The sequence below is a fragment of the Rhinolophus sinicus genome, chromosome 18 (genome assembly GCF_057876585.1).
Source record: "Rhinolophus sinicus isolate RSI-liver-muscle chromosome 18, RSI-T2T, whole genome shotgun sequence".
Classification (NCBI taxonomy): domain Eukaryota; kingdom Metazoa; phylum Chordata; class Mammalia; order Chiroptera; family Rhinolophidae; genus Rhinolophus; species Rhinolophus sinicus.
The window spans coordinates 28,119,371-28,130,153 of record NC_142518.1 but is presented as its reverse complement, the minus strand read 5'-3'; the positions used below and the strand labels follow the sequence as shown (position 1 = coordinate 28,130,153).

Sequence of the window (10,783 nt, the reverse complement as noted above, 5' to 3'; positions counted from 1 at the left end):
TTTATTGGGGCAATCAGTTGGTAAGTTATATAAACGTCTAATCGCTGTGTTGTTTTCCTGAAACTAATAAAATATTCTATGTCAACTAATTGAAAAACAAACTATTTCAAAAATTCTACTTGCTGAAGTTACAGTACGTTTTTATGATATTTGGTTCAGTAAGTATGTGAGGGTGTGGCCCAGTGAGTTATTAAAATAGAGGCAAGAGTGTTATTTTCCAGCACCCCACGTGATTCCAAAGTGCAGCCCCCTTTAACAACCAGAGTGCTAAAGGGTGCTTCTCAAAACTCGCTGTGCATATTCATCGCTTGGGGTCTTGAGAAATGTACATCCTGATTCAGTAGGTCTGGGGTGGGGCTTAAGACTATAGCACTTGTAACAGCTCTCAGGAGAGGCTGAAGCCGCTGGTTCACAAAACACACTTCCAGAGGCAGGTTGTAATTGCCAGGGAAGCTTAGGTCCTGCCCCCGAGACTGATGTAATTGGCACGGGTTGTGTCCACACCGAGAAGAGTTTTAAAAGGTCTGCAGCTGCTTCTAATGTACAGCAAAGCTTGAGAATCTCCATGCGAAGTACATAGTGATTTACGGATTGTAATGATTATTTTATCAGTGGCCCAATGCGGTCCCCTCCTCCCATTCCGCCGCACCCTGACTCCTCCCTCTCCTATTCAGGTCCAAACATGCAGATGATGGTGGGATCAGGATTAGCACTTTATCTGTTCACTCTTTCCCACCTCTGGGGAGTCGGATGTAGTTCCTGCTGGAAAGAGGAGGATTAGGCATTTGGGTTTGGGAAGAAGAAACAAAAAGCGTTCTAGGGGGCGATTTCCAAAAAAAGCCGGTTGAAGCAGAATGGCGCGGGGATTACCAGGGAAACTTGTCACTGGAAAACTCGCCTCTAGTCTGGGGCCTGACTGTGCAGCAGTGAAAACAGTGATCTACGCTCCTGGCAGCACCTGACAACCAAGTAGCTGTGAAGGATTTCTCCTTCTCAATGGCAGGGCGACAACGTGGCTGGAAACGCAAAAGAGACTCTAGTGGCAAAGTATAGACATGAAATCATCTCCCTGAAGCATAAACCCCACACAGTAATCCGGAGTAGATGATGACAATAAATGTCAACTTACAAATAGTATGTGTACTGTATGTGCCGGGCGGGCACAGTTGTAAGCATTTTAAAAATATTAACTCAACCTCCTTGGCAACCAAGTGCTATTAACAATTTTATTATCCCTATTTTGTGTGTGAGGAAACTGAAGCACAGAGACGTTAAATAACATGCAGAAATTCACCCAGTTTAGTAAGTGGGTAAACTGGTATATGAAGCCAGGCAATGTGAGGTTCAGAAAACACTACAGCAAACTGCCTCTCCAATAGGGAAAGTAAGAAGGATCGTCAGACAATTTACACATAGGTGATCGCCCTGTGCTTCCTCATAACTAGAGGAGAACGGTTCATTTATATATTTCAGAGGAAGTCAGAGAGAGGAGTGGTCCTCACAGCAGAGAAAGAGAATGAAAACGTCAAGTTTGACTAAGAGGACGAAAGGGGCAAGAGCATTTTCTGGAAACTAAGCTAAAGGGACATAATCCTCACTTAAAAGAAAGTATTAAAGTACAATCATGACAAATGTGAAAGGTAATTACTACTGGGTACCTAAGCTTGTCAATATATTAGTAAATGTTCAAATCAATCTGCAAACTTTACATAGACTCAAGCTAGCCATGTATTGGAGGTAAGGCATGCAAATCTGTAATTTTTAACTTTTATCTTTGTAACCACGCCGGGCACAGAAGAAACCTGTTTTGATTCTTTTTCCCAGGCTGGGACAACCTGAGGATATATAGGAGGGGTTAGGTTTCATCTGGTCAAATAGAGTAGACTGTGAGAGAGGCTAGGTTTTTAAATGGGAAGAGGAAAAACAACAAAACAAGAAGAACTATCATTTCCTTAAGGTATCTTTTCTTTCCTTCTTCCTTTTTTTTTTTTTTTTCTAAACGAAAAGTTTTATTACACAGAGGGGATGGGACTCAGTCCTTCTTGGCTGCTGCCTTCCTCATGGCTGCAAAGACATTGCTCAGCTCCTCTTTCTTCGTCTTGACACAGATGTGTGTCCCCACCTTTTCCTTGATGAATTTCTGGGCCAGCTTTTCCTTAGAGGCCTTGAGCAGCTCCATGGCACACATAAGGGCAAAGCCGTACGCCTCTCAGATCATGTCACATGAAGTTGGTTTGTTTGTTGTGGCAACTGTGGCAGTGGATGTGCCTCGGTTTGCTGATGTTCTTGGTCACCATGTTGAGGCCCACGGCCATGGGATAGCGCAGAGCCATGGCTGCTGCCCCTCAATGGCTGCCACGGCTGACGACGGGAATCATTTTTTTTTTTTAACTGATTTCTTTCTACCTATAGCTATGACAAGAAGGTAATAAGCTAACTCCTCTCCACATCTTGCAAGGAGAAAGCAGAGGGCACAGAGAGGTTAGGAACAGGCTGATTTGGAGATAAACTCTGAGCAGACGCATCTGGCCAGGGTCTGGAATGAGGTCAGGGTCCAGGTGGGGCCAGCAGCCCCCTGGCTGTTCCAACACTTCAACCCATCCTCTAATGTTGGCTGCCCTGGGCTTGGGGCTGGCTGGGCCATGGTCTCTCTCTCCGCTCTTTCTGATGAGCTTATCCAATCCTGTGACCTCAGCGTCCCCTATAGCTGATGTATGCATATGTGCAAATCCAAAGGTGACATCCCACGTGAGCTCCGATTGATTTTTACGGCTACCTGCATGACATTTCAACTTGGACATCTAACGGGCACCTCAGATTTTACAGGATATGCCTACCCCACCCCTCGTGTCCCCCTACATATGTCCCCAGATTAATAAATAGCAAGTCTTTCAACCCGGGTGTTGAAGTCTAAACACCAGAACATGCATTGCTTTCCTTAAGTCCCACTACTCACCTCTGGTCCATGAGGAAATCTTGTAGATTGATCCAAATCTCTCTAGATTTGCCTATGTCTCCTCATTTTTTCAGCCACCACTCCATTTCCACCTCCATTGCCTCTCACCTGGACCAGTTGTATTATCTCCTAACTTCTCTTCCTGCTTCCACTCTCCATGCTCTGCATTCTTGAAAACAGTCAGAATCACTGACAACATTCAGGGGGATTTCTTCTACTTAATATTCAGTACCACAGTTTTGACCTCTTTCCATGATTTTGTATTTTCAGCCCTCTAGTGGTAATTTTTTGTGTTTGTTATTGTTATTTTGGTACCCTGTTGCTTTATAACAAGAATTGGTACTGTTCAATTCGAAATCTCACCTGCCTGTATTCTAACACACGCCCAGCATTGGTGCCCACAGAAAGTCACCCCCACATCTATGGGAAAGCTGGCCCTATCCACAGGTATATTATCACTGCAGCCCACGGTGAGCTTGCCGAAGAGGTAGTCTGGCAAGCTGGCTTCCAAGGCCCCCAATGTGCTACCTAGAATTAACCGATACAATTTCAGATAAAGGGAATAACCCCTTTATTTTAATCCCTGCCCAATACCATTCTCTTCACTCTTCCTGCACAGTCCACCAGTCGCGATTTCAGACCATTTTTTAAATTGGTTTACCGTGCACACACTTACAGATACCAGCCCCCCCCCCCCACATACCACCGTGTTTATAAGGCGAAGATCAACTGTGTTTATCTGGGACCCACGCAATACCTTCTCCCTCCATCCACGGAGATCCGGAGCTGCATGTGGATGGGGCATGCGTGGCTGGAGAGGCTCCCGGACACTTGTGTTAACTTGAGAAAGTGACGGTTTTGCACACAGCAATCACCCGGACACTTTTATTTAAAGAACCATTAACTTTATTGGAAAAACTGGCAAAACTCGAAGGTAAAGGTTAAACGTTTTGCAAAGGAAATACTGCAATGTGCCTGGTCGGCATGGTGACCAGGGGAAGTCACCCAGTGGCTATGGGGCAGGCAGTCCAGACTCAGTTCTTTTTGTCACTGTCGCCCAGGGTGAGCTTGTCAAAGAGGTACTCTGCCAGGCCGGATTCCCGTGCTCCCATCTTGCGCAGGTTGGTGATGTGGTCCCCCAGCTCTTTGATGAACTCCACCTGCCCCTGCAGGCAGTGACTGCTCAGGAAGGCGCACAGGTGGGCGTCCTTCATCTCGGTGGCCAGCTGGTGCAGGTCGAGCAGGCTCTGGTTCACGCTCATCTCCAGGTGCAAGGCGCACTCCATGGCCTTCAGGCCGTTCTCCCAGCGGTTGCGGTCAGGCCTGCTGATGTTGCACAGGCGGAGGCGGCCCCCGCGCTGGGTCTGCAGCTCCATCAGCCTCTCCGCGTGCTCCCTCCCCCGGCTGGACTGCTGCAGGAAGAAGCGGGCAAAGTGCTTCAAGGCCACCTCGTGGCTGCTGAAATAGGAGGCCATGGACTCATACACGTAGGAGGCGTAGAGCTCCAGCACGATCTGGTTGTTGATGGCTGCCTCGCATTCGGGGTAGTAGTTCTGGCGCATGGACGAGGGCGGCGCGGTCGTCATGGCTGGAGGTGCGGGCCGATGCGAGGGCGAACGCGTGGCCGGGCCTTGGAGTGTCGCAGGAGCAGGCGACCAGGGCAGCTAGAAGCTGAGTCAGGGGCGGTGCTGCCAGGCACCTCAGCAAACTCCCCGGATGGACCAGGAGGACGCCCTGTGTTGGGCTCCGAGGCAGGGTGGAAGGACCGGAAATGACTTCCCTTGAGGGCTGGGGGGCGGGGTGGGGGCCTTTCTGGTTTGGGTGGGGGAGGGGCTGGGGGAGGGGCTCTGTGTTCCAGGTTCCATCCCAGCCTTGTGAGCGCAATGGACTCTGTGCGGAGCACTTGGCATCTAAAAGTTTTTAGTTTAACAAATTTTTAATTTTCCAAGAACTTTCTATTATTCTGGTTACTCCCTTTAATAGCACCATGTTCTCATTTTAAAGAAATTACTAAAAATTGTGAGATTATTATAATTTGGATTTTTTATAAAGTTCTTTTCTTTTTCCTGGTGTATGTAGGTCAGAATATATATATATATATATATATATATATATATATATATATATATATACACACACACATATATATATTCACACACATATATGTATATATACATACACACACATACACGTGTAGATATATAGAGGGTGCCAAATATATGTATACACAGTTTGCGGAAGGAAAATCTGTACTAAAATTGTAACACCCAGTATATACAGATAACAAAAGATTAATACAAGTCACATTTGTCTTCTACAGTTACAACAGTTGTTCCAAATGTTTACCATCAGTGTAATTTTATTTTGTTTTATTTTTTTCATCACTGTAAATTTAAAACCGTTCTTTCCAATATTAAGATGTGTATACCTTTTTTTGGCAGCTATATATATATGTGTATATATATATATATACACACACACACACACACACATATATATGTATATACATATATGACTAATTGGTGCAAAAGTAATTGCGGTTTAAAAGGTTAAATATCATTTTATAAACAGCTGTTGCCTTTGCATCAACCATATATAGATATAGATACAGCAATATAGGTACAGACATAGATATTTTTTACTCCTGAAATTGCTGTTTGTTCATCATGATCTTCTCTTACACTTTCCTCAAATATCTTGCAAGCATTTGTGGTTTCATATTTGGGAGTGATGGGCCCATTTGATTAGTCTAAGTAATTGGCATGGATGTGATCTGCAGTTGTAATGTCCATTTGTCTAGTAGGCTTGTCCTCCGAATGGAATTTGAAGTGTGTGAGTTATGCAGTGGTTTCCTTTGGTGGTGCTTTTTATGGAGCTTGCAGGTAGGAGAGGGACCCTCCCAAATGCCAAAAGCATGGCATTTCACTAACATTGGGAGACTTCTGGGGATCTGTCTTGTAGGTAGATGTATACTTCTGTTTTATTTCCTTTGTGCTATGCAAATTGTCATTGTCTCTGATTTGCTCTATTTTTGTTTCCTTCTTCCTCAAATAATTCAGTGTCTCTGGAGTGTAGTTTGGGAGATTAAAGCAGATCCAATGCCATATGGTTTTGTCCAATGTAAGTAAGGTTGGGGTAGGGTCAGAGCAGGACACCAGCAAACAGATCAGGTGTTCAAGCGGTAGCTCTTGAATGTCACAGTCCACCCAGGACACTCTACAGTCTTTTGATTTCAGACTCTGTTCTTGAACTTTCTTTGTATGCGCTTGCCCTTCTGTTGCAGGTATTTTAAATTCTCTGGTTTTATCCGTCTGTAAGTGTCCAGTTTCTATTGCCGAGATTTCCTCATAGTGGCTGGTTTGCTATTTATATCCTTCCCAGTTTGTGTGTGGGTAGATCATTCTTTCTGTGTCTCAACCACCACCATAGTTCAGTTATATCATTTTCCCTTTTAGATATGCAAATACTTATTTTTTAAATAGTTAATGCATTCACAAGACTCAAAAGCCACATACTTCTACCCTCTGCAGGCAACCAATGAAGTATTCTTGTTATCAGGAGAAGAAAGGCAGAAAAAGAAGAAACAATCCTCATGTTAAGAAAAAGAACAGAATCATAGAGGGGAATGTTTATAAACATTGGTTTAGAAGCATGTGATTTTCGAGTGCACATGGAATACTTCGAAGTATTCCTCTTGGGAAACTATGCACCGATGCCAGTGCCTAGTCCACACTTCAAAGCAATTTTGGGACTCTTTCTGGAATGGCCATTAGAGCTGTTGTTGTATTATCCTTGATGTCCTGACTGTCATCCAAATGTCTTCCTTTCAATATTTCCTTTATCTTTGGTAAACAAAGAATTCACTGGGGTCAGAGCACTTGAGTAGGGAGGGTGTTCCAATACGATTATTTGTTTACTGGATAAAAACTCCCTCACAGACAGTGTCGTGTGAGCTGGTGCATTGTTGTGATGCAAGAGCCATGAATTGTTGGCGAAAAGTTCTGTTCGTCTGACTTTTTCGCAGTCTGTTTTCAGCACTTCCAAATATTAAACTTGGTTAATTGTTTGTCCCGTTGTTATAAATTCATAATGAAAAATCTCTCTGATGTCAAAAAAGGTTAGCAACAGTGTTGCAACAAGTTCACGAACTTAATTGTCAGACCTTTTGTGTGTCTGTTTTTATGCCAGTACCATGCCGTTTTGATAACTGTAGCCTTGGAGTATGATTTGATGTCAGGTACTGTTTTTCCTCCCACTTTATTCTTATTTCTCAAGATTTCCGTGACTATTTATGTGTGTTATGCATTCTGAGCAGAATGGACTTAAACTAGACATTGTTAACAGCAAGATATCTGAAAATCCCCAAATATTGGAAATGAAGATTACAATACAATTCTGAACAACCCCTGGATCAAAGTGAAGATCAAGGGTGTATGAAAGATTATTCAGAACTGAATGTAGGGCAAACACAACATAGCAAGATTCGTGGGATATAGCTAAACCAGTGCTTAGATGCAAATTTATAGCACTAAAATCCCCACATTAGAAAAGAAGAAAAGTCCCAAATAAATTATCTACCTTCCCACCTTAAGAAACTAAAAGAATGAAGAACAAAAGAAATTCAAATCAAGCAGAGGGAAGGAAGTCAGGAAATGTCTTATAACTTGGGACAAAGCTAAGATATTGAGGACCCTGAATAAAGCAAGGGTCAAGCATGTCTCCTCTTACTGGGGATTGGCCCCAGGGAGAGGCCAGTGGGTCTGTGGCTGGGCTGGTCATTTGGAAAAGAAGTCTAGGTGAGAACTTTCTTTCTACTGTGTAAGATACCAGATCAAAGACATGAGGCAGAGTGAGGGTTCCTGGTAGTCTCTGCACCAAGGTAAATTGAGGCTACTATCCATGCCTCAGTCCTTTGAATAACATGTAACTGTATGCCTAAAATCAAGTGGCCAGACAATAAGAGCCCATTCAAAATCGTGGGTTTTTCTTGTCAGTTATCATCCTGACTTCTTGCCCCTAGGAAAAAAAGATGGAAATCCTACCTTCAGGCTAAGATTGCCCTTGAATGATAATATTTCTCCTTTCTAGATTTTCCTTGATGTTTCTTTTAATTTCATTTCATCTGCATCAAATTGTTCACAGTGAGAGCAGAACTATCAGCATGCTTTTACTAGGCTGTGCCCTGGCCCTCTCACTGGGGGGGAGGATCTAAATATTGATACTAAAATGGAAAAGAATAGACATGTGCTACTTGCTCTCTAGAGGTAGAGTATTGGTTTCTCTTTGGGACAAATTCAGCATAGAGTGTGAATCGAAAAGAGGAGTGGTGGTGATGGTGGTGGTCATCGTGGTAGTTTGGTGCATGTGAGAGACAGAGTGCATGTGTCTGCATTTACACGGGCTACAGTTACCTTGTTCTCTTTTGATAAAATGGAGTCCAGAGAGCTCTAGTTCAAGTCAACAGCCTTAAGACCTGTGATAAAACCACAGAATTTCAGTTAATATGTCAAATTACATAGAGATTAGTCATATGTACTTGTCATAACTGAGATTATATTCACTTTTCTTTTCTTTAGTTTCACTGTCTTTTCCTTTTATTCTCAGTTTCATTGTCTTTCTCTTTCCTTTGTTGAGTAACTAGACATCCAAAAAGTGGACTGATTTGGGGAATGATGAAAAAAACCACATTTATTGAGCAACAGAACAAGCTACAGAAAGTGGAAGATTTAGAATGGGACAGTGTCAAAACCAGACAAAGCCATCACAGATAAATAACTTTAATGAACACAGTTATAAAAGTCCTGAATAAAATGCTAGCAAACCGAATTTAGCAATATAGAAAATATACCATGACCAAGTGGGGATTATCCCAAAAATGCAAGGCTGTTCAACATATGAAAATCAATTAGTGCAATACATCATGTCAATAGAACAAAGGACAAAAACAGCACCTTAGTAGATGCAGGAGAATTTTGACAAAATCCACCACTCTTTTGTGATAAAAAACAGTTAACTACCAATGATAGAAAGAAATGTACTAATCCTGATAAAAGGCATATACAAAACCTCCGAACTACCATCATACTTAAAGATGAAAAACTAAATCTCTCTCCGAATATCAGGAAGAAGACACGGACGTCTGATCTCACCACATCTGTTCAACATTGTACTGGGGTTTCTAGCTAGGTAAATTAGGCAAGAAAAGGACTAAAAGGCATTCAAAGAGGAAGGGAAGAAGTAAACTATCTGTGTTTGCAGATGACATAATCTTATATACAGAAAACCCTAAGGATTCCATGAAAATTTATAGGAATTAATAAACAAGTTCAGCAAGGTTTCAAGATACAAAATCAATACAAAAACATCAGATGTGTTGAACAATATGAAAATGAAGTTAAGAAAACAATTCCATTTATAATAGCTCAAAAAGAATAAAGTACATAGTAATAAACTTGACGAAAGTGCAAGATTGTCCACAGAAAACTACAAAACAGTAAAAGTTGAAAGAAAGACTTAATTGATGTAAAGACATGGGTCTTTACATCAATTAATTGATGTATTCATGGGTCAGAAGACAATATTGTTAAGATGGCAATGCTCCCCAAAGTGATATACAGATTCAATGCATCTCTATAAAAATCCCAGATTTTTTTGTTTTGTTTTTACAGAAATTGATGAACTGAACCTAAAATTCATATGGAAATGAAAAAGTACAAATTTGGTGGATTCAGTTCCTGACTTTAAAACTTATTACATTGGGGGGAGGGGGGTTCACACAGTGTGAGGGATATAAATGATAAACGTCTAAGTTTTGCTTTGTCTTGTGCACCTGAAACTAATAAAATTAAAAAAAAACTTACTACAAGCTTAAAATAAAGCACAGTGAAGATTGTGTGGTACTGACCTAAGGATTGAAATGTAGATCAGTGGAATAGAATTGTGAATCCAGACACAAACCTACACATTTATGGTTAATTGATTTTTGACAAGGTTGCCAAGACTATTCAATGGGTCAGGAATAGTGTTTTCAACAAATGATGCTGGGACAACTAGATAGCCACATTCAAAGAATGGATTTGGACTCCTACTTTGCATCATATACAAAAAATTAACTCATAAATGGATCACATAATTACATGTAAAAGATAAAACTATAAAACTGTTAGCAAAAAAATAGAAGTAAATCTTCATAACATTGGACTAGGCACTATTTTCTTACATATGATACCAGAATCACAAGCAACTAACGAAAAAGATAAATTGGAATGCAACAAAATTAAACATCTTTGTACTTCAAAGGAAGAAGAAAAGCCAATGTACAGAATGGGAGAAAAGATTTGCAAATTATATCTCACAAGGGACTTGTATCCAGAGTATATGAAAAACTATTATAACTAAACAATAAAAATCAAATAACCCAAGTAAAACATGAGCGAAGGATTTGGATAGACATGACTCAAAAGAAGACACACAATGGCCAGTAAGCACACTAAAAGGTACTCAACCTCAGGAGCCACAGAGAAAATGCAATCAAAACCACAGTGAGAAACCACTTCACCCACACTAGGATGGCAGATTAATGAAGAAAAGACAGCAACAAATGCTGATGGAAATGTGGAGAAATTAGAACTCTTCATATCTGCCCAGTGGGATTGCAAAATGGTACAAAACTGTCAAACTGTCTGGCAGTTCCTCAAAATGTTAAACATAGAGTCACCATATGATGCAGCAATTCCCTTCCTAGGTTTATACCCCAAGAGAATTGAAAATATATGTCTCCCCCAAATTTTGTACACAAATGTTCATACCAGCATTATCCTTAATAAC

The 10,783-nt window shown here is 41.4% G+C and overlaps 2 pseudogenes; both read right to left on the bottom strand.

Annotated features, from left to right (window-relative positions):
- Positions 1–2,032: 2,032 nt before the first annotated feature.
- Positions 2,033–2,333, bottom strand: LOC148754585 (large ribosomal subunit protein eL36 pseudogene; annotated as a pseudogene).
- A 1,657-nt stretch (positions 2,334–3,990) lies between these two features.
- On the bottom strand, positions 3,991–4,542 carry LOC141569699 (ferritin heavy chain pseudogene; annotated as a pseudogene).
- Positions 4,543–10,783: the final 6,241 nt, after the last annotated feature.